Here is a 26,482-nt window from a genome sequence, read left to right on the forward strand (position 1 = left end):
TTAACATTAAGAAAACATATCAAAATAAATTTCATAACTTAAAAATTATAAAAATAAACCAACGAGAAATCTAATAATTTTAAAACAAGAGAACCAATATTAAAATTAATTAAAATAATCATTCAATTAAAATACACTAAAATATGGAGTATCACAATGACGGCAAGAGATGGAACATTAATGGCACATACTAGAAAAAAATATGACAAGACGTGCAAGAAAATTTGCTGGAGGTGTCATCTTTAAAACCATTCCTATCCAGCTTTTGTTTTTAGCTTCCTATAGTATATTTTCGAAAAAATAAATTTTGAAAAAAGAAATCATGGGTAAAATCATTTTGCATCCGTCTCTTTATTGCTATAAAAAGAGATGAAAATTAAGGTCTCGTTTCGATTTAGAGATAAAATGAAATGAGTTGAAATAATTTGTGAATAATAATTAGATTTATGAGTTGAAATTTATGAATAATAATGAATAGTAGTGAATATCTCTTAATCCAAACCGGCTCTAAATGTTTTATTCCCTTATTTTAATATGAAAGTTATCATGAAATTAGATATAGGAAAAAAGGTAGGGATCCCGTTGGAAGCTACCACTCTCCTCTCTTTTTTTTGTAGTGATTAAGAAAGTGTTGTTTACACTATAACAAAATTGCTTTTTAGTGACGGTTGAAAAATTGTGATAGTCCCGAAACTGTCACTAAAAAGTCTTTTCTATGACGGTTTGTGGAAACCGTCACTGAAAACAGATAAGATTTTTTTCAAGTTCCAACGCATGGGAAATTTACGTTCGAACGTCATATGTACGTTCGAACATTGTGGCTACTTACGTGCGAACGTGAAATGTTTTGGCACCAACGTTCAAACATTAGTAATTAACGTTTGAACATGAAATGTTTTGCGCCAACGTTCAAACATTAACTACTAACGCTTGAACGTTAATTGCCAATTTAAATTAAATATGACTCTAATTTAAAAATTATGTGATTTTCATAGTGCATAATTTGTGAACAAGTCCAAAAGATTGACTTGTATCTATTTATATATACACAATTTGTAATATATAAATATATATTTATATTTATATATATTTGAAATGCAGTGATTTAGTATTAAAGTTGAAAAATATAACATTAAAGAAGATTGAGAATTGAAATTAAAAAACCATAGAAATATTAAATAATATTTTTTTTACATATATTAAAAGCAAAATACCAAATATGATCGAATTTCGTAAACACCACTCAGATGATAGTGTTGTTTGCGAAATTTGAACTTCGTACCTCCTCAGTCAAGATATCAACTTTGTCGTTGAGGATACCTACACGATGGGCGATTTCGGCGATAGACGCCTCTATAGCAGCAAGCGATCGATCTTATGATCGATATGTGCAGTCAAATATGAGATCACCGCATCAACCTAAGTAGGTTGCGCATCTCCCGCAGATGTACTCGGCAACTGCTGACTACTACTCCCCACATGACCTGATTCAAGTTGCGTCGGAGGAACTAGATCCTCTACAAGGGGTGGCTGACGTCCACTCGCCTGTCCAATGCTACGTCGATGGGTGGTCATGTTGAGGGGGCTCCTCTGATCTTTGACCCGCTCCTCTTGCTGGGTTGGCACTTCCTGTGCAAGTAATAGCCAACTGATCAGGACACCATATGAGAGATTATCTATGGAGACGATGCTCGCCTCGTAACGGATCCTCTCAAAGATGTGCAGTGGCAAATCTATAGGATCTCCATGTGCCACTCGTATCAAAAACTGTGCCCGAAGCCAACTAAATGTGATTTTATGTGCCACAGGATCTACGTTTGTTGCAGCCATAAGGTGCAACATGCGGAAGAAAAGTACTAGATGGTTCTGGTTGACGACATTCTTCGTCTCGATCTGCATGCGGTCCCTCCCAGTGAGGATGTAGAAATCCATTCTTCGTCTCGGTCATCATCCCTAGCCTCGAGGCCATTATCTCAGCCTTTGACCGATCTGCATCTCTGTCTAATACTGGCTCAAATGGATAGCCAGTAGATGATGCAAAAGTGCCTACATCCTCACGAGGTGTAGCATGTGCAGATGTCTTAATTCCTCAACGAATCCCGAGGTGCTCAATGATGACATTTGGTGAAATCTCAATGGAAACACCGCGTACATTCATGGTGTGAGAGGATGCGTCCTGAGGCATGTCACAAATCCCCATATAGAAGTCTTGGACCATTGAGGGGTACACATTCCCCTTCAATGTGCATATATTTCCCCAGCCTCCATTGAGGAAAATATCTCTCAAGTTCGTTTGCTCCTATATGAGTTCGTCGAACTCATTAATCAGGACCTTTCGATCTGCTATAACAGTACGAGCCCCGATATGAGTAGTGTCCTAAGTGGCTCATTCCCTCTCTCGTTTCCTAGTATGCAGAGAATGAGCCATATCCTGAAAATAAAAAAGGAAAAAAAAAAATTATTAACATTGATACATTTTTTTGTGTTAATTTCTGAGTGCTGCTCTGCATTAATGTAAAACAATACACATTCAAATGTAGAAGGCTTAATGGCTATGTAATCGAAACGTCGTATGTTAGAACATCTCGGTGAAACGTTTGAACGTTACGACACAGAATGGCTAAGTCGACTAAGCCATTATTGATATCTTGAAAATCAATCTACAAGCTTCTAAATGCCGAAATGCCACCGTAGAAATGAAGTATACACTTCAAGAACTTTTCTATGGTGGGCCAATGGCAAGCCGTGGTGACTGGAAAATGGAGTTGAAAATATGGCTACCACTTGGTCCGTTTTAAACAAAACGGAACCAAAATCTCAAATAAAATGCATGTTAGAGGTTAAAAGATGGATGCCTACTTTTTAGTGATGGTTGTGGTGGAGTTTGACGGCAGTGGCAATAGAGGAGTGGCGGCACGCAAATGGGAATGAGTAGAAAACGGTGAAAATGACGTTTTGCCGTTCTGTTTTGGGCTTATATACACGAAACGTTCAAACGTAATTCTTAGTACATTCAAACATTTTTCGATTGATTTTCTAAAATATTGACTTTAATATATTATATTATTGATAAGTGTAATATATTATAACGTATACTATAACATATAGCATACTATATATAATATTATATTATAATATATATAGTATATATATATATACTGTGTATTATATATATAATGTATTATATAGTATATTATAATATAATATATAATATACAAGAAAATTATAAGTTTAGGATCTTAATTTAAGTAAAGATTAAAAACATTTAATATACATCTAATATGAGAATTAATATTTAACATGGAGTAAGTATATATAGTATATTCATACTAATTTAGTTAGAATATAATTATTCTTCAAATTATAAGCATAGTATAAAACTTAATCTTAAAAAAAAAAAAAAAAGTATATAACTTAACTATTTATAAAGTATAATATTTTTTTCATATAGAGGGAGATCAAAGATGGGGCTGACCATTGGATCAGTAAATAGCAAGACAATTTTAGTGGCAGGATCAATCCCTTTTGTTTTCAAAGTAATGTTCAAATATCCTCCATGATTGTGTTACAAGTAATAAATATATAGAGGACTGACTAACTAGCTAGCTTGGTGATCACGTTGTAGTTGCGTACCTTCATTTGTTGTGTTTGTGGCTATGAAGTGCACCGTACGTATATTCAGACATCAATATAGGTGTCCATTAAGTGAGTCCCACCCATATGGGCATCTGCTGATAATCGTGGTTATATTATGTGTCCATGTCGAATGTCGAGTGTGTAAAAATTTGTGAGCGATAGGGTTGAATGAAGTTGAAAGTCATATATTTGGATGAAATTAAAAGTCATAAAAATTATGATTCTCAGATGATGTGATTCCAGAAAATCATTAATATATAGTACATATATAGTGCATTATATATATAATGTATTATATACTATCTTATATATAGACTATATATAATACTCTTATATATATATATAATACATTATATATATTTATAAGTAGTTGGAGATGATGCCCAAATATATACCCTGAATAAAGAAGAATTTAAAATTAACAAATTATATCTCAAACAAGATTATATGTAGTGATTAAGAAAGTGTTGTTTAATAATATTGTGAATTTTTTGATTTTTTAAAAAATATTTCGAAGTATTAAAAAATGATATGGAAAAAAAAAAAAACTTGAAATACCTAGTTGGAGCTCCGAGCGGGAGCCCCAGCGGTGGGTGTAGGCCCACCCTTAGATATATGACTATTCGAAGAGATGAATATTAGAAAAATGACGACTGAGAGTAATTGAGTTTTGAAATATGTAACAGACAGTGTTAATACTATATGAAACTATTACGTCTCAAAATATTAAGCTGATGGGAAGAGATATATTCTATTATTTAATTTATATATGCACAACTTATTATTCTTTTATCATGATGTAAAATTTAAAGATTTTCTTAGCAAGGAAAAAGCAACAAAAAATACTATCAATGAACCACAAGTAAATCTGGATAAAATATTAGATAAATGAAAAGGAAACAATTAACCTTTCAGCATCTTACAACAAGAAATAAGTAAAATTAAGAAAGAAATAATGCAATTAAAAAATAAAAATAAAATTTACAACAAGAAATAACAATCCTAAAAATTAATCAAGAATTTTATGAAAAAAAAAAAAGTCTTCCAGCAAGATAAAAATGATATTCCCCAAATAGATAAAAGTTTTCTAGTAATGGTCACAATAATGAATTATCAGAAATGACATGTTAAAGTAAAAATAGTTATTAATACGGAATTTGAATTCGAAGTAATTGCTTTAATAGACTTAGGAGAAGACCTAAAATGTATCCAAGAAATAATAGTACCAACTAAGTATTACGAAAAAACCAAGAAAAATTAAGCATGCTTTAAAGTTACCATTTATTTTAATAAAAAACTTGCAAGAAAACAAAGTTATATTAGGAAATCCTTTCATGTGTTTACTTTATCCACTTACAAGTTACAACCGACAGTAATGGAATGACAACGACCGTCTTAGGGCAAGAAACTTGAAATAAAATACCATTTATTTTAATAAAAAACTTGCAAGAAAACTAAGTTATATTAGGAAATCCTTTCATGTGTTTACTTTATCCACTTACAAGTTACAACTGACAGTAATGGAATGACAACGACCGTCTTAGGGCAAGAAGTAAAATTTGAATTCACAAAGAAGCCAGAACCTAGAAAAATACAGAAGTATCCATTTTAAGAAGAAATTAGATACAAAACAATTGAAGAACAACTAATTGATAAAATTCTTCTGCAAAAGATAGAAAGATTCAATAGAAAATCAAGGAGGAAGTCTGTTTAGATGTATAAAGAACATTTCTAATGAAACATGCAGTAAAGTTACCATAGGTAAAAGATTTTAATGAAAAGAACATTTCTACTAATGCTTGCCCAATTTAGATGCCCAATTTAGATGTATAAAGAACTAAGGAAATTCTGTAAAACAGAAATTCATGAAGAACTCCTAAAAAAGGGAATCATAACAAAAAGTAAGTCACTCAGTCACGCTCAGCCTTCCATGTACAAAAAAATGTTGAATTAGAACGAGGTGTTCCAAGACTGGTAATAAATTACAAGCCACTAAATAAAGTTTTAGAATGTATTAGACATCTAATTCCAAATAAAAAAGTGGATTTTGACAAATACAAATCCATAAAAAAGATAAATATAAAACTGCATTTACAATCCCATTCGAACACTATGTAAATGGAATGTTAATTATTCTATGCAATTATTCTAATTTAGATTACCTTCGGTATTGAGTCAATCATCATCTTGTGTATTTAAAGCATTTCAAATGGAATCGTCAATTTGTTGGTGTGGTTTGAATACACCATTAACGATCTCCCAAACTAATAAAAATTTTGGAAGGGAATTTTATGCTTGCCCAAAGTACAACACGGTAAAGCAAATTATTTTTTTTAATTGTATAATTTTGTATTGTTTTTGAATTTTTCATATTTGATGTTTAAAAATTTTGAATTATATGCAGGGAGAAGTAAAATATGAATTCCTCATATGGAAAAATATACTTCAATTGACAGAGGAGAAAATTTTAACTAGATAGTTTTGTCAGCAAAATTTCAACAATATTTCTCTCGAAAATCAAGATTCTAAACCCCCCTCCCCCCGCGCCTCAACAAGTGCAGTGAAATTCTTGTTCATTCGAATACTTACTCTGTCATTCAAATGGAGCATCCTCTAATTGTATTCATCTAAGCACTTGTGAGATCTAAAAGATTTAGAATTATGTGGGCTGGCAGCTATATATGATTGTGAGTAATCTTAACAGTGGTCAAAACCCATACGGGCCATACCCCATTCACCAAGTGAGCATTTATCTTCACCTTACAATCTGTTTTGGCTAGGATGGTACTGTCCACCACGCACACACCCAATTGTCACATACTTCGTACTCTCATCTGCCTTTTTCTTTGTCCTTTGTGTGATAATACCAAAACTCTGTTGCTTGACATATCGTTCATAAGAGGCCAAAAGCTTTTTATCAATGGCAAACTCCATACTAAACTTTGGCTCCTCAACTCATTCATCATCATCCGATACTTCATGAGTCCCCTCGGTCTCCTCCTCTTTATTTACGTCTAATGAAATTTCTAAAAATGCAAATGTATGGTTGGGATTAACATTTATATTATATACACTTGGTGTTTAGTGATCGGGTTAAAAGTGTAATACCATTAGTCATATGACAACTTTAATCAGTCGTGCGTGATGTACCTCCAACTTTCTTTTCATTTTCAGCATTCAATGGCACAGTTGATGATTCACTTGCTACTTGGGGGTCTTCTTAAATCTTCTCAACTCCTCCGGATTACTAGACGGAGGGTCAGACATAGTTGGTCCAAAAGGTGACATCGAGGGAGACTACACATAGGCATGGTATCAGAATGACTCAAATGCACATTCAAAATTTTTTAAAAAAATTTAAAAGGAATACACCTGGTTTGTATCTTGAACTCATCTCAACTCCTCCAGATTACTCGACGGATGGTAGGGCATAGTTGGTCCAAAATGTGACATCGATAAAGGCTGCAAATAAGCACGATATTAGAACGACTCAAACGCACATCCGAAATTTTTTAAAAAAAGTTTAAAAGGAATCTACCTTGATCGTATCTTGAACTTGTCTTTACTCAATAGAGAGTAGGATATAGTTGGTCCAACAGATGGCATCGATTGAGCCTGCAATTAGACACGGTGGTAGAACGACTCAAATGCATGTCTGAAAAAAATTTTAAAAATTTTAAAAGAAATCTACCTAGTTACCCCAAGCGTACATATATGGTTTGGATATGTACTTGGAGGAATCAAGAATAACAGGTAGTATGGATTTTCTGGACCATAATATCCCTATAATACACAAATAAATAACACATTAACTATATGGAAATATCAGACATAACGACATGTCCAAAATGACTAATGTGTATCATACCCTAAGTCGGAAAAATCGATATACAAGGCATGGGTGGCTTTTTATCTTTCTTTTTGTCTGTCACACTATTTCAACTAAGACATGTTTGCTAATAAGAAATTTTCAATTTTGTTAATAAAATTTACTTTTCTTAAAAAATTATTTACTTTAATTAGTGTGCTTTCATATTTGAGGTCACCATCTTCCATAAGCCTACTTAAACCAAATTAAAAATTGAAAAATATTCTAGTCACTAATAGATTATATAAAAATAATCTCATAAACTGATGTGACATGATGTAGTTCATCAGATTGTAAAGTTATTTTTATTGTAAAGTAGATCTAACAGACTATATAAAATCATATCAGTTTATAAAATTACTTTTGTGTAATATCTTTATGGATGTGTGCCAAATCAAAAAAAATCTGACACATTTATCACACTGAACTGCCATTTGACACCGGAACTAGTTATATTCGATGAATTCGACTCCAAAACATACCGATCAATAGGCCGGATTTTGTTCAATACTTGGGAATGATAATGATAAACAAACCAATGACAAGAGAGAATCATATGCTATCTGTATCTTGGCCTGATTCTATATATATATGTGTGTGATGTTAACGTACGTACGAATGCATGCACAATTCTTGAGGATTTCACTTCATTTGCTGATTTAATTTGCTATATATGATATAATATTGCTTTAAAAAAATAATACATGTCTCCTAGCTAGATCATGTTATTATTGAACTGATCATGTTATTTATATTCTTTCTTTCTTTTTTTTTCTTTCTTTTTTTCTTTTTATGAAAAGAAACTTCATTGAAAAAGCAACATTACATCAATTGGTATCAAACCAAAGTGCATGACTAATAAAAAAAGGGATCTGCTCCCACGAAACATTAATATCAACAATGTTCCAAGCAAATCTAGCTAAAGAATGAGTAACTCCATTCCCAATGCAACTAACATGTTGGACACAAACCTCCTGGAAACGCCCCATTAGCAGCTTAGCATCATTAATCAAATTACCAGCACCAGCCCACGATTCCTCTGTTGATTGCAATTCCGGTACCACAGTCAGACAATCACATTCAAGAATTAATTTAGGAATTCCAAGTGAAAGGCATAATTGTAGGCCTCTCAACACAACAATGGATTCTATAGTTGCCGCCCCATCAACATCCTATTTGTTTTTACTAGCTGCCATCACAATTTCTCCATGCATATCTCTTAGAACAATCCCAACTCTGGCTCTCCTCGGATCAGTAAACATTGCACCATCTACATTCAGCTTGAGAAAACCATCTGTTAGGGCTTGCCATTTGGAAATCGTGCGCATCTCCCGGGCTGTTGAAATTCGCACCTCATTAAAGATTTTGCACAGAGATAAAGCATTGTCAGTTGCGTGGATTGGTTGTATCAATTTTGCCTCCATCTGCCAAAGATTTCTCATGTACCATAAACTAGCACAAAATAAAAAACTCAGTTAAGGCAACTTCATTACCTTACCTGTCAAACCTTCTCACCATATCAATAAAGCTCAAAGATTGTGGAAACTGTTGTAACAATGGAAAAAAATGTTGCCACAAGTTAGAAATGGTAGAGCAAATGAGTAAAGCATGATTAATATCTTCCTCATGAGCATGGCAAAAACCACAAACAGACTCCACATCAACCTTTTTCCGCCTGAGATTAGAAAGGGTTGGTAATATATCGTGACAGGCCTTCCATGCGAAATTTTTAATCTTCCTTAGAACTTTCATATGCCATATCTTCCTCCATAAACTTCTGTCTTGCATCTACAAAGATGACTCACCCCTACAACCAGCCAACAGATTTTAGATAAGCTTATACACACTCTTGACAGAAAACTTCCCACTCACTTCCTTATCCCATATCCATCTGTCCAAAACCGGAGTTGAACCCAAACGGACTTTGAAAATATCCTCAGCTGTGTTTGGATTAAGAGAGCTCTAACCGCCTGTGCATTCCAAGATCTACTAGTATTATCAATGAGACTGTTAACTGTTTGCTCTTCATCAACATAAGACCCATGTCTGCTATCTAATTCAGGATGCAAAATTTTAGGACCAGGTAACCAAGGAACCTTCCAAATCTTCACTGCTTCCCCACTACCAACCCGCCATCTGCAACCTTCCAACAGCCATCGCCTAGCCTAAAAAATACCCCTCCACGCATAGGAAGGGTTGCGGCCTAAAGAGGCTTGGAAAAAAAGAACAATTTAGGTAGTATTTAGCCTTAAAAATTCTATGTAATAGGGAATTCTCATTTTGTAGCAACCGACAACCTTGCTTTGCCAAAAGAGACATATTAAAAATGTGTAGATCCTTGAAATCCATCCCACCTCTAAATTTTGAAACACACAACTTCTTCCAACTCAACCAATGTATTTTCCGTTCATCACTCCTTTGACCCCACCAAAACCTTGACATCATCTTCTCAAGCTCCCGGCACAACGTCAATGGTAGTTTAAAACAACTTATAGAATAGGTGGGTATGGATAAAGCCATTGCTTTTATAAGTATTTCCCTACCCCCTTGAGAAAGAAGTTTCCCTTTCCAACTCTGCAGATTATTCCACACCCAAGTCTTAATGCCTGCAAAATCTTGGACTTTGGATCTACCTACAAAATTAGGCAATCCAAGATATCTATCATACTGCTAGAAAGTGTGCACACCCCATAACTGCAGCAGCTCACGTTGTTTAACAGCATCCACATTCTTGGAAAAAACCATAGTTGTTTATTTGTATTCTAAAGCCATAGATTATGGGAATATTCAGATCATTCATTAACATTGCTCTTGGAATCATGCCATGCATGCATTGGGCATGCTGATAAAATTGTACCATGCGTACTCTGCATAGAATGTAGAAACAATAATTTATCAAGAAAATTGCTACACATACAAAAAGATTATAAAAAAATAAATTTATAAATTGATGTGATTTTATAGAATTCGTTAGATTTATTTTATAATAAAAATAACTTAATAATTTGACGTATCACATTAAGCTACATTAATTTAGAAATTTACTTTTATCTAATCTCTATATATTTAAAGTATTTCCCTTTAGCAAACATAACGGCAATTCATAAAGCCATACACGAAAAGATCAGCGTGGCCAACCATCTAAATTAGCAAAACAAACGAATTAATAGGCATTATTCATGTATTATTATTATTATTCTAGATTGCTACAATCCTAAGCTTTCATTTGATTCTTGGAGACACGTGGGCTCGCAGAGGATTCTTCATCACCGTCAAGAACACCTCCTTATCCAAAGGTTCAACACCTTCTCCGTCCACTGGTTTCCACTCAAAATTCCACACCAAATTTGAAACAAAATACTCCAGATTAAGCAGGGCTAATCTTTTCCCCGGACAGATCCTCCTCCCTGAACCAAACGGCATCATCTTGTACGCTGTAACATCAGACGCTCGATCTGGTTCTCCATTTTCTCCACGATTCAGCAACCTCTCCGGCCTGAACTCCATTGGATTCTCCCACTCCTTTGGATCCCGCCCCATCAGTGATATCACGAAGTTCACTGTCGTATCTTTCGGGATTCTGTAGCCAAGAAGTTCTTCATCTTCTGAGACTGCATGCGGTACCAAGACGGTACTTGGAGGGTGAATTCTTAGAGTCTCGAGAATCACTGCTTTCAAATATGTCATCTTCTGCACATCTTCCTCCTTAATCTCTTCAGCTCCTTACCCCACAACGGCCTTGATTTCAGCAAAAAGCTTGGCTTGAATATATTGGTGCTTCACTATATTTGCCATGATCCACTGCAGCGTTGTTAGGCTTGTGTCGGCGCCGGCATTGATGAACTCTGAGCACAAACTCAGTATACCGGCTTCCTCAAGCTTGCCAGCTTCCTGATCATGATCATCATTCATTTGCATATCCAGTAAGGTATCTGTGTATGATACCAACTCGGATTGTTTCCTTTCCTCTTGCTTTAACTTCTTTCGAGCTCTGATTAGAGGCAAGATTATTTCAGCCTGACTTCAAGATATTCGAGTACCTCTTCCAACGATCTCTGAACAGCTAGCAACTTCCCCAAACTGCTCGTAGTTGAAAATAAGTTCAGCTTGAATGCGTTCAACTTCTCTAATCGTGCTATCGTTGACATCGCCGAAAGCCATGAGAATGAACAAGGAAAAAACCGCATGGTGGATATGATCGAACACATGAACGGGCTGATCGCCATGCAAGAAACACTGGTTGAAGCTGTTAACCAATGTTCCCAAGATCCGCTTGCGTTCCAGAGAGTAAGCTTTCAGACTGGCAGGGTGGAGAACTTCAGAGTTGACATTACGACGAAGAACACGCCAAGTCTGGCCTAGGTAGATCCACCAATACCTTGCGGTTATTACTGAGAACGGAGCTGAGAGGGACGATCGAGGGACGGCTCGAGAAGGCGGCACTGTTCCGGACATGGGCTTCATGGGCGGCCGAGTAGGAGGTGACGAAAACGACGGGTTCAGAGCCAATATGGAGAGTAGTGACGGGCCCATACTTGAGGGACAGGCTACGGAGGAAAGATTGTTCTGTTTTGGTGGAATTGGAGAGGAGATGTAAGAGAAATTTGATGCAAAACCAGAGAGAGAGAGAGAGAGAGAGAGAGAGAGAGATGAGGATGATGAACCAGACACCCATGTTTCAAGTCACTTGCACATGGCACAGCTCGGCCCTCTCCTACTCTTGGTGTTATTTATAATGAGTTAATGCCAAAAGGTCCAGCGCGAAACACACAACCCCCCCCAACGAGACGGTAGGAACCCCCAGGGCCCCATAATGAGTTAATTTTCTCAGACTCGACTCTCTACCAACCATTCATATTAATATATATATATATATATGTGTATATATAAATAAATAATTCGTGTACCTACATAGAAAATTAAAACAACTTTTACAAAATTTATAAAAAAAAAATCTCATAAAAATTAAAAAGCCTTCATCCCCAAATATTTTCAATGTGTGCAATTTATACAATTTCAAGCTCCAATAAAAATATCTCTTAAGAACTTTCTAAATCTAAAGAAATTATATAAGCATGCTTTTACAAAATAATTTTAAAAAAGACGACGAGAATTACCGTTCTATTTAAAACTTTTTACTTTCATACCCAGGATGCAAGACTCTGCGTTATAAAATAAAATGTACTTTTAGAATAAAAGAGATTTACAGCAGAAAATATTAATCTTACAATAAAAATACCTCTCATACATTTAAAATCTCATGCCTAGACTTTCGTGCTCTTTCCCATGGGCCGTGTCCGTCCTGACGCGTACAGTTCATTTTGTCCCTGTAGGGGGAGGGACATGCATAAAAACTAAAATGAGTCGATGACTCGTAAGTATTACTTCATGTAGTTAAAATATAACAACATAGGTTTTCATTCATGCATTCATCATTCATATATACTATACGTACGTGCGTGCGTGCATACGTGCGTTCTTTTTGAAAACATCACTAGATGGAATTTTTCTTCTAAATGACACTTTCTTTTCGTAAAACGTGTCTACCGTCAGTGCCTTCATTTATTCAAGAATTCGATGCGTTCATCCATTCTTTCTTATCACTTTCATTAGCCGATACACACTGTTACGTCCCGTGTGCTGGGGTTAGCAGTCTTCCTTTGGACCCGGACTCTATCCGTGGCCACGGGTTGGGAATCCTTTTTCAATCAGGGGGCAGCACTAGGTACACTATCAGTACTACTTATCCGGCATTATAATCTGCCCATTCATTAGTACCTTTGCCATTCATTTATATGGTCGTTAAGTGTTTTCATACATTTCATGCTTTCATTGCTTTTCATTCATTCATTCATGTCAGCTCTAAAAAGCTGGAGCTTTCATTCTTTCATGTGCATGAGCGTTCATTCTTTTCTTTTCTTTCATTTAACAGTCCTTTCATGAGCAAATATTTCTTTTAATGAGAAAACATCATTTCATGAGAAAAACATCGTTTGGGACGTAAGCCCAAAAATCTTCTTTCATTTTTCAGTTCATTTCAGCTCTATCCTTTCGGTTTACAGAAAACATTGTTAAAAAGCAAGGGCTTAAACATCATTTTTCATGACATCTGTAAAAGTATCAGTTAAAGCAACATTGGTTTTTCTTAGAAAAATACATACAATAGATACAGCGTATAGTCATCCATTCATATGCGTACAATTTATACTTTTGGCTGCGTAAAAAGGGGCTGCCAAGGAGGGGCCGTACATACTTATACCTTTGAACACTTAGCATGCTTTCGTAAAACATCTTTCGTGTGTATTTCGTTTCGTACGTAAGGAAAATCTTTCGTTTTGTAAGTAAAGAAAAGCGTTTCGTTTTTGTTTCTTGTATTTTAGAAAACTCTAGAAAAGTATGAACGCAATACTTATCTGGACTCCATGCTATTTTCATATTATGCAGTCCATTCATGTGCGTGTCAGATAATAACCTACATGTATACACATAACCTTAGCATTATTTTCTATCTATACATAAGCAACTTAACTTAGAAGATATAAGCTACACTTTACTTGGAATGCTCTCATTCTATCCCATGTTTTTACGTGCCCTTTACTATACTAACACCTTCGGAGACCACTTACGGTCACTATCTCTTCCTAACTCGACGTTCTTGCCTCGAGTGCTCATCACAAAAGTGAACACTTGAACATTTGATTCACCTTAAGATTAAGACACTAAGACAATCATCTTCATTTTCCTGTTAACTACATTCCCACTCATGATTTCGATCAATGGAATCACGCATCCCAATCTTAACAATACACCTGTCACTGCCTCTATGCATCTTAGCCCGTACTAAATCCTCATTCCCATCCATACAAGCCACACGGCTCTAAGCCAACTCTGAGACTTAAGCACCGTGTAACTATGCTCAGGACAGATTACCCATTACATATGGTGAATCCGTCTGGCACATTTGTCTAACCAGATTACACACGTGCCTTACCCCCTTATCACCTGAGATCAACATATAACATGTTGATCACTTGCTTGTGTAACAAGCACCATACTCCGATACCAATCTTCTCTTAACCCGGCTAGCAGGACTCTTCATGCTACCCGTCTCTTTTGACAGTTCATCCCAACACTTAATACGACAAGACTCAATTCACAACTACGCCTTATGTCACGTCATATAGCTCGAGACTACTCCCAAGTTACACCGTGACCTTGTCACATCACCTGACATCTCACTATGCCATTCTTACGCCAACTCTTAACTCATCACGATTACGGTTCCTCACGTACTCTTATCACATCATGACATCTCGTTACGATCCCACTGCCCCATTCCTACGCTAACTCCTCACCCGTCATAAGCACGACTGCTGGTAACCATGTCACTTCATGATATTCCCCAGTCATGCTTTCGTTGCGCACTCTTACTTGTTCTACTACTTCACCCATACTTCCAACCATAAGTCAATTACGGTGACACCTGTCACCTCAGACTACAGGCTACACCATAACTACTTTGGGACACTGTTCCACAGTTCTCGACACTACTCACCACGCTCTATGCCCATCAACCACACAATCATCTTTATCTCTATAACACGCCACACGGTGTGTCGCTGCACCTCTTGGAGTACACTTCATGTATACTCTATTTTCACATGCTACGTCACATCACCACTTATGGTGCATCACTCCACCACATGGAGTACACTCTGCATGTACTTCCTTCATACACACTACGCCACACACAGAGTACACTCAGCATGTACTACTCCCATTCCACATACCGCGTCACCAATACAACACATACTCCACAACCATACTACACAACACAGTCCACAACACTTCACAACACACTTCCCAACTATGCCCAACACTTCACAGCGCATTACACAGATATGCCCAACACTTCACTACACAACACATCACAATACAGCGAACTCCACACATACTAACAGCACAGTCTACAACTTAATCAACTAATTAACATCTAACATAAATAACAAGGGATAGAGGGTTATACTATTGACGGGATAACCCATGTCTTGCTCGTTGACCGTCATAGATGATGATGTCGAAAGGGTCGTACGTGGCGACTAACCCACGTACGGTGGCTGTTTAGGTGTTTGGATAGCTAACTGTGGTCTTGGAAAGGCTCATGGTGGCCTTGTGATGGTGGAAAGGAACGTAACACGGCAGTCTAGCCGTGTACAGTCGCGGTCAGGCATGCACAGTGGCTGTCCATCACGTGCAATGGCTACCCACCACATAAAGTGGTGGTTTGGACCTAGGGTTCAGCTAAGGGAGGTCAAGGGAGGCTACTGGTGGAGCTGTGGAGGCTCGGTGGTGGTGGCACGGCGGTCCATTGTGGTGGAGAGAGGAATGGCCGTGTGAGAGGGAGAGATGCTGTAAGAGAGAGTGAGGGAGAGTGTGCGTGCATGGGTGGCAGATCGGTGCCAAGGGTGGTTGGGATGTGTCGGTGGTGGCTAGAGGAGGCTGGAGATGGCAGTCACATGCCATGGGTGGCGGCGTACATTGGTGAGAGGCTATGGGCCTCGGGTCAAGTGGAGGAGGAAGGGGGAGGGAAAGGGAAGTTCATGGCAGTGCTTGGTGGCCGTGGCTGGCCGTATATGACGGCACAAGGAGGAGAAATGGGTAAAAACCCATTTCGGTTGCTTACCATGGAAAGGAGAGGGAGGGCTACACGATGGAGGCCGAGCTTGCTGGAGGAGGATGGCCTGTGGGAGGGGAGGCTACCATGGAGGTAGTGGCGCCGGAGGACGGCGCACAGCGGCGCAGCAACATCAAGCCCATTCGGGCTGTGCACTGCCGAGAGAGAGTGTAAGAGAGGGAGACCGGTGTAGGGGGACTCGCCGGAGTGAGGTGGGGTCGGTGGAAGGGGCGATGAGGCTCACTGGCTCACAACGGCGCTGGGCTGGGCAGTGGAGGAATTGGGTGAGAGAAGGTGTCGTGCAATGCAAGCCGAAGGAGAGAGAGGGGAAGGGAAAAGTGAGGGAGAAAGAGAGAGGGGCTGGCGTTTTATTCTAAAACCCAACGTCTGGGGATCTACGCAACGATCTAACGACGAATCTCAAACACTGATTTAAAATGCATAAACATTAACTTAATTAAAAGTACTGAGAGGAATAAGATAGAACATTATTTAAACTAACTTTAGTTTATAAAATAATATTTTTTCATCATTAATAAAATGATGAAGTCTTATTTAATATCTTTAAAGAATAAAACATTTAATTTAATTAGAGCTTTAAGCATAATTTAAATCTCATAACATTTTAAATAACTGGAATCATTTATATAAAATGATTCCCCACAAGTATAATATTTTTGAAGCTCTTCAAAGATATTATAATTGAATTATTTAAAATATTACTTAATTAAATAACGATGAGAATACACATAACTTCAAAACACAAAGCTAGCTTTAGAAATCACATAGTTTCTTTAAAAACACGCCATTGGAGTGTGGCATGCATAACAAAGCTCGCAGTCGTTAGAGAGAAGGGACGGACTGTTACATAATTTCTGCCCTCGAAATTTACTAAAGTCAGAAAGGAGAAGTCTTACATCAGAAGAAAAGAACGCACGTCAAAAGGAACGAGCGGGATGTTACATTAACATATCAACGATAAAAAAATAAAAATAAAGAAAAAAAATCCAAAATAATTGTCTTTGATTGATGATTTTGAACCATTACTATTTTATTTTATCTGTATTTGAGCATAGATATATAAATGCTCTATGATAATTTCATTTGGCTTTTGTAATAATCTGGAAGCTTCATGCGAGCCTTCCAAACCTTCCAGGTGTGACCAGTACTATTTATTTTTTTTATTTTTAATTTTTCTGGATTAGACCAGCTTGTAAATATATAGACTTTAGACAACGTACGGAAATGAGAGGTGATTGATTAACCTAGTAAATAACCCTTCGTGTGCGAACAAAATGGGACCGATTTTCAATCAATTTTATTGACCAAGAACAGATACAAGAACTTATATATGCAGTGCATTACATACCCCACCCATTTCCTTCGATTCGACTCGCCGAGTCCGACATTCTGTGCTTGGAGAAGACAGAGCTGTGACATTAATTTGTCGGCTTTTCGTAAAAGATGAGGAAAACTACTTTCACCGACAGTTCGGTCTGATAATTTTTTTTTTTAAAATTAATGATTAAAAAAATATTTTTTAAAGATTTTATAAATTTCTTTTTAAGAAAAAAAACATATAAACTACACGGTGTAGCACTGCTGAAGGAGTATATTAGTTCAACAAGATTATTGGTGTACGTAGGGCTGTGCAAAAAAATCGAGAAACCAAAAGACCCGATTAAAATCACCCGATCTAACTTTATCGGGTTGTTATCTTGTCGAGTCTCAACCCGACTAGAAACGGGTTTTTATCTTCGGTGTCGACCCGTCCGTATAAATACAAACTTCTCCTCAAGCTCAAACCCTAGCCGCCCAAATATTCTGCAAATTTCTCAATTTGTGATACTTTGCAAATTTCTCACCTCCACCTGCCTTCATCAACGCAGAATAAAGCAAATTTCATTTCACTACGACCATCAATGCAGCAAATTTCTCAGCGCCAATGCAACCATTTCCTTGGGCTGGAGTGGTTGCTTCAGCTTCCTCAATGGCAAAGCAAAAGAAAGCAGAGCAGGTTGAACTTTAAAGCTCTTCGTCTTCGTTCACCATGGATACGACGTCGTCGAAGTCCATCTCTTCGAGTAAACTTGGGGCTCTTTTGCAGAACATAAGAAACCTTAACAATTGAAGCAAACTGTCTTGTAATTAGATGAGCTTGGTCGTGGCGACGTCCGTCAAACAGGACGAACTGCAAATAACCATTTGTGTTGTGCCAACTACCAACCGGATCCGATTCCAACGAGTTAGAAAAAAAAAACTAGACGATTGAAGTGGGCAATGAAGGAGATCGAGGATGTAGTTTGGGAAAGGAGAAATTATGGAGATCGAATGTTGTGTAACACTTCAGTACTACAGGTTAGAATTTAAAAGGGGGTTTCTCACTTTAGACCAGACTTCTTCATCTTGTTCCTTCCCGAGCCCTCCAAGATTCTGTCTTTCTTACCTCTCAAACCGCTGACTCTTTTACTCTTTTACTACTCATAAGAATTACTTTGTCTTGTCTCGACAAATAATTTTCCCAGTTTGGGTTTTTCTCCCACTTTTGCGATCCATATCTTAATCTTGAACCATATTGTTCCAGCTGACTCTTTTACTCCATCCATCTGTGCACTACACTTTCTCAACCAAAGACACCAAGTCACAATAGATGGAATAATACCCAATAGTTACCCCATTTGAGAAGACTTTTTTGCTTTAGAGAACCAGCCCTCTACTAACTGATTCCAAGAGCAGCCTGCCACTCTACCTAGTCCCACTTATGCATATGCTCATCTCCAAATTTCTTATATCACCAAGTGCTAGCACATGGTTTATATCTTCATATCCACCATTAAGGCAACTGTCGCATTTTGAAACTATGGGGATGCCCAGCTTTCTCAGTTTGTCATCCACACTTAGAGCATTATTGAAAACTTTCCACATAATAACAGAAATATTTTTTGGTAGGCAAGAATGCCATATCCAATCTGACCATCTTACCATTGGGGCTCTTACTCGAATACAGTTCCATGCACTCTTTGTAGAAAATTTTCCGTCAGCATTAGTAGTCCACACCAGTAAATCTGATCCAGACTTGCATTTACTAAGAACCTCCAACACTTTTTCAGCCATTTCTCCCCCCCAACATCTGATGTAACATATCTATATCCCATCCATTTTCTATTTTGCAATCTTTAATTTTAAGACTTGTGGAGGCACCCATGGTAACCGTATTAAGGGGGCATCATCCAGCCATTTATCAAACCAGAAAGATACATTTCCATCCCTTATCTTCCATTTGGATTGGTTTAAAGCTTCTGGAATACACGAGGATACTCTCCTCCAAAATCTAGTGCCTTTCCCTTGATCCACAAGAGAAATATGATTGTTTCTTACATACTTAGCTTTGAAAAATTTTGTCCACAAAATGTCTTCCACCATGAGCTTCCACGCAAATTTCATGAAGAGTGACTTTTGAACAGCTTTAAAATTTCTAAACCCCATTCCACCTTCTTCTGCTGGTAAGCATAGTTTTTCCCAAGGCTTCCAATGCCTTTTTGGCTTTCCTTCTTGTACACCTCATAAAAAGTTGCTCAAACTTCTATTTATACTTTTCAGCACAGGCGCAGGTCCATTTACAGTAGAGAGTATGTATGTGGGAAGACTCATTAGAACTTGCTTTAACAGGGGCACAGGGCCCCATTTGCTAGTAATTTATTTTTCCACCCTTCGATTCTCGCCTTAAGTTTTCCAACCATCTCCTCTAAATATATTGCTTTCATTCTCCCAGAGATTATTGGCACTCCCAAATATTTTAAAGGCATTTCACCTTACACAAATCCAGTGCTTCTTAGAATAGATCTCCGTCTAGCATTCGTGACATGTTTAGAAAAAGTTATAGAAGATTTTTCCTTACCTTTTGGCCCGACCATTCCTCATAGATAGTCAGAATATCCACTATGGCTCTCACAGATGCTTTGCTCCCATTAGCAAAAACAACTATATCATCGGCATATAGCATGTGTGATATCAAAGGAGTTCCTCTAGGTTGTGTGACGATTCCAATTTTCTTTCCTTCAATTTTTGCCGTAAGCAATCTTGAGAGGATCTCCTCAACAATTATAAACAGGTAAGGTGATATAGGATCCCCTTGTCTTAGTCCTCGACTACTTTTAAAGAAACCCAGAGACACCCTATTCATGACGACAGAAAACCAAGGACTGGAAATGCACTACCTAATCAAACCACACACTTGGCTGGAAAAACCGAATTGAGCCATCACATGTAGCCAAAATTCCCAATCAACACTATCAAATGCTTTTGCCAGATCAAGCTTAAGGATGATATTACCCCCCTGAGCAGGTTTATTGATACTATGGACCAACTCTTGTGTGAGGCTTTTATTATCTAGAATACTTCAGCCTTCAATAAAAGCTCCTTGTTCTGGAGATATGATACTTGAGAGTAGTGGAACCAGCCGATTAACCAAGATTTTAGAACAAATTTTATAAAAAGCCAAGCAAAGGCTAAGTGGTCTAAACTTTTTGAAATTTGTTGGCGCCTCCACCTTAGGAATAAGAGTCAAATAAGACGCTGCAAAATTCAATGGGAGATTAGCCCCAAGAAAAATTCCTGCACCACGCCCATCACATCAGTACAAACCATGTGCCAACAGACTTGGAAAAAGCCAGACCCGAACCCAACAGGCCCTAGACTACTATCAACTAGAATGGAAAAAACTATATCTTTAACTTCTTGGGCCAAAGGAAGTTTACACAACCTCTCATTAACTTTATCCGTAATAACTTGGTGTACCAATTTTGATAGATCTAGAAGAGTCCCCACCTTTTTATAAGCCAAAAGGTGGCTAAAGTGTTGCACTGCACCATCATGAATTTCTTCCTCCGTCTTCAGCCATCTACCATCTTGTAACTTTATTTCCAGAACCTGCATCTTGGCCCTAGTATTAAGAGCCTGGAAAAATTTTGCACCGGCTTCTCCTTTTTCAAGCCAAGATTGTTTGCCTTGTTGCCGCAATCTAATTTCTTCTTGAACCAGCCAAGTATTCAATTCACTTTTAGCTGTTAGATATTCATGCTCATTTTTGTCAATAAAGCCAACCTGCATTTTATATATACTACTTGAACCAATTAGAGAGATCAGACATTTTCCTTTGTGAACTTATAATAAGTAGAATAAAACCCACTAGCCTTTTGCTTTTAGCAAATCACTTATGATTTTCTATTGTAAAAAATATAGCATGTAATATATAATAGCGAAATTATTCAAAAAAACATTAATTTTTTTTCGGTCATTTGGCTCTTAACACCTCATGATATGAACATCTGATCCGGGAAATTTTAGACGGAGTTCTATATATGAACTATATCATCAGTTTTGTTAACCAAGCCCTAACTATAAAAAACCAGCAATATTTAAACCCTTCTGATGGAAAAATTAATATATATATATATATATATACATATATATTTATATATATAAGAAATGAAGAAAAAAAGAAAGAAACTAAGAACAATAATACTTACTTACAAAAGTCGACATACAATCCACGCACACGTACATGATCATATCATTCAAACTTTTCGTTTTGCCTGAATTTTATTTATTCATCGAATAAATCACTAGTATATTTTAATAAAAACAATAACTTATTTCTTTGATAATAATTTGTGAAAATGCTAAGGTGGGATCGAAGTTCCCTCGTATTATTAAGACCTCAAATAGAAGAGAGATAAACAAGAAAAACAAGCATTTGTGACGAATTATTTGCGACAATAATGACTATTTGCGACAAACACATTCTCATTTTGACAAAAAATAATCATTTTGGCTGGAAATAGCTGGTCACAAATAAACAGTTTTTTGTAGTATATATATATATACACACACATCAAATTGGTCCTACAACATTTATTACTACCCATATATCTATCTCTCTCCAAATATTAAATGAGCAATAAACATTACAGATCAGTTTGTTTCATGTCTTTATTTTTCTCTTATTTAACAAACTCAAATTCGAGACAATATATCTTTTTTCTATGGTGGGTTTCTTTGACATTATCTTAACGTGATGATCACTGACGAATCTTATATTTTGTTGTTGGATGGCTCAGTGTGGACCCAACAATTACCTCATAACAATTAAAATATTAATGCAGGACAATCAAATATTCAATGAAAACGAAAAGGGAGGAAAGGTGAAGCTTTTGTAAAGAATGATATCTACGAGATTTGGGTGCGCGCATGCAGTCAACAAAACGGATTAATTGTGAAGTTTGTGTAACTCCAGAACATATGGATCTCTTTTCTTGACTATATTTTCTAGAACGTTAAAGATCTATTAAAATAAATATAACTAATTAAATTTATTATTTTTAATCAATTTAGATTTGTTTTGTAGCTGTGATGATTTTGTAGGTATTAATCAATTTATATGTTTATTTATTTATTTTGTATTTAATAATTTAGAAAGTGTTTTGTTTCTTAATGAATTTGTAAATTTTTTTGTAATATATGTTTAAAAAATAAAAATACATTAATTTACATTATCAGTACAACGCATCACCTTTCTCATGACCATGACATTGACTTTTTTTAAGACTTCTTATGGAGGAGAAGAAGGTAAGTGATGAATGCATTGTGTCACCCTGAAATAAGCTAATGGCACATAGAATGAGATTGTCACCGCGTTAGATATGTGAGAAATGAAAAAATGTAGGCGACTGCAAGAGATCACGGAACATACAAAATTAAAAATATGACAAGACGTGCAAGAAAATTTGCTTGAGGTGTCATCTTTAAAACCATTCCTATCCGGCTTTTATTTTTAGCATCTTGCGTCCGTCTCTTTATTGGTATAAGAGGAGATGAAAATTAAGGTCAGTTTAGATTCAGAGATAAAATAAGATGAATTAAAATATTTTGTAAATAGTAATTAAATTTGAGAATTAAAATTTATAAATAATAGTGAATAGTAATAAATATCTCTCAATCCAAACCGACTCTAAATATTTTATTCATTTGTTTTAATATGAAATTTATAAAAAATATTAGATATATGACTATTAAAAGAGACGAATATTAAAAAAATGACAATTGAGAGTAATTGAGTTTCGTAACAGACGGTTTTGATAACATAAATTATAAAAAATTATTATTGAAAAAAAGAATATTTAAACTGAAATTACGAATGCAAAATAATGTGAAACTAATAAAGAGATGGATAATTGAAATAAAAAAGTGATTATTTTAACTAAAATTTAGAGAGAGAATAGATCAGGGATGCGATTGCTCTATATATTAATGTATATGTATTTTTATATTTGTAAGTAAATAAATATTCTTGCAATTGATTAATTGATACGATTTGATTAATAAAAAAATCTATAAATCAAATCAATGAAAACGAAAAGGGAGGAAAAGTGCATGCAGTCAACAAAACGGATTTATTGAGAAGTTTGTGTAAGCCCAGATTTGTTGTGTAATCTGTGATGATTTTATAAGTATTATAGAAGGACTCATGAGTTTGGATTTTGATTTTACATTCTATTCAATTTAATTAAATATTTAACATGATAAGTCAGCTTATTAATAAAGTATTTGATCCTACATGTGAGAAAGATCGTATAACTTATCAATATTTACTTGGAATTGACATAGGAAATAGAGTTTTTTTTTTTTTTTTTTTTAGTAGAGCTTTTAATTGAATTTTATTATTAAAAATTTGTTTACACGTGCACTTAAAATACTTTTAAATTAATTCTAATAATTGTTTTTTTAAAAAAATGGTTCTTCCACATGATAGAGAAGCTACCGAGAGAAAATACCGATTCTCTATTTTTTATTTAATAATTAAGAAAGTGTTTTGTTTTTTAATAAATTTATGAATTTTTTTGTAATATGAGGTTCAAAAAATGTTTAAAAAAATAAAAATACATTAACTTACATTTTCAGTACAACGCATCACCTTTCTGATCATAACATTGTCTTTTTTTAAAGCTTATTATAGAGAGAAGAAGGTAAGTGATGAATGCATTGTGTCACCCTGAAATAAGCTAATGGCACATACAATGAGATTGTCAAAGCATTAGATAAATGTAGGTGATGGCAAGAGACGGAACATTAATGGCTCATACCGAGAAAAAAAAAAATATGACAAGACGTGCAAGAAAATTTTGAAACCAATCCTATCCGGCTTTTATTTTTAGCTTCCGTCTTCTCTCTATAATGGGTAAAATAAATTTTGAAAACAGAAATCATGGGTAAAATCATCTTGCATCCGTCTCTTTATTGCTATAAGAAGAGATGAAAATTAAGGTTCCGTTTAGATTTAGAGATAAAATAAGATGAGTTAAAATGATTTATGAAAAATAATTAGATTTGTGAGTTGAAATTTATGAACAATAATAAATAATAATGAGTATCTCTCAATCCAAACCAACTCTAAATGTTTTATTCATTTATTTTAATATGAAAGTTATCAAAAATTAGATGTAGGAAAAAAGGTAGAGATCCCACTGGAAGTAAAAAAATAATTGTTAATTGATACGATGTGATTAATAAAAAAATCTATAAATTACATTTTTACTGGAGACGTGGCTGCTTTTTGTGTATTTTCACTTGAATGGTTGACTTTGTTTTTTCTTTACTCGTTGTACATAATTCTTGATTTTTGTGTATTTTCATCCGGGGCCGGGAATCTTCGCGTACACGTTCATCCACGTATAAAAATAAAATGGAACATTTTGTTGAATTCGGCTAGGTGAAACACAGCATGCTTCAAAAACTCACGGAGACTGATGTCATTTTAATGTAGATGGCGCCAAAACCACAATTTCGATACAAGATCGTCAGATTTCCCCCAAATCCTGATTTCACCTTTGTCCCCAACTTCTTCTTCTCCATTTCTCTCTAGCTGCACATATAGAAAAACTGACTCAAAATTTTCGCTATGTCCCTTCCACCGAATGAAACCACTAACATCGACGCGGCTCCAGCCTAGTGATTCTCACGTAAGCAAATTACTCTGCTCCACCCCACCGAAAACCTAGCAATCGGCGTCTTCACTCGCATTTGCCGAGGCCACACCAGTGAAAAAGGTTCCATTTTTTTGACACCCTAAGGCTTCGTTCTTCATCATCGTCGGCCCGTTTCCTAAGTCAGTGGGTTGGAGTCGATTTTCCATCCCTTCGTCTCCGGCGCAGCATCGGTTTGAGTTGATTTCCCAAGGTAAATTACTTTGTTTTATGTCTTCATGGTTCTTAATGAAACCCTAGCTTAAGGTGAAGTAGAAACAGGGGTGTTTTGCTATAATATTTATGCTTAGGTTTTGAGAAGCACACACATTGGACAATCCCATAAGCGAGAGTGTCTTTCATCATGTGTTTCTGAGGAATATTAAACCATTCACATGGCTTTTTTCGATTGAACCACAAGCTCCAAAATGCTTGGATGATCCATTAATGTTTTGAAGAGAAAACTAAATTCCCTTTCTGTAATTATTCTTCCTCTAAAAAGACAGGCTCAAAATCAATCAAATATAACTTGGTATTGAGTTATGGGCAGGACAAATTATACCCAATGATTTTGCTTTTATACCTAATACAACAGCATTAGCATCTCATTAATTATATGCAATGGTTTAAAATTATCATTCAAAATGGATGCTGGATGATGAATTGTTGATCAATTTGCTTGCTTGTATATAGTCTAATTTTCATAAAAGACAGAGAGAAAAAATGAGCAACATTAAACTGTTTCTTAAGTCTGATTTTAATAGTTCCTGTTTTCATTGATGGAATGACTTGCTTGTTAGGTTTGGTTGCTGATATATTGGTTTATGCACTCTACTTGTCTTTTAAAGCATATAGTTTTCTTCATTTTAGATTCATACCATATCGGAGTCGCGCTTTTTACTTTAGATGCACAATGATCTTACATACTTGTGCTTTGAAAAAATGCACCTAATATATCAACTAAGCTGAAAATGTTTGTTGTTCATGTATTCTGTTGGCCATATTTCATGTCAATACATCTTCCTTTTTTCCTTCTAACTTGATCACCCTAATTAAACACTCGATTACAACATGAGTGAGCGAACATTACATTGAACGAACATTATATTTTTTTGTGTTGTGTCTTTTTAGGCTGGAAGCCATTTGTGTAGTTACATTTCTTTTCTTCTAGCCAAGGTTGTACATGGTGACAAAGTTACGATTTATGTAGAGAAGGGGTGTAGGATATATAAAAATTTGTATATAATACAAATTAAAAAACTACTCAATAGCGTGCATAAGTAT

The 26,482-nt window shown here is 35.8% G+C and overlaps 1 pseudogene; it reads right to left on the minus strand.

Annotated features, from left to right (window-relative positions):
* Positions 1-10,616: 10,616 nt before the first annotated feature.
* Positions 10,617-12,037, minus strand: LOC121255218 (annotated as a pseudogene).
* Positions 12,038-26,482: the final 14,445 nt, after the last annotated feature.

This window comes from Juglans microcarpa x Juglans regia, chromosome 3D (assembly GCF_004785595.1).
Source record: "Juglans microcarpa x Juglans regia isolate MS1-56 chromosome 3D, Jm3101_v1.0, whole genome shotgun sequence".
Lineage (NCBI taxonomy): Eukaryota > Viridiplantae > Streptophyta > Magnoliopsida > Fagales > Juglandaceae > Juglans > Juglans microcarpa x Juglans regia.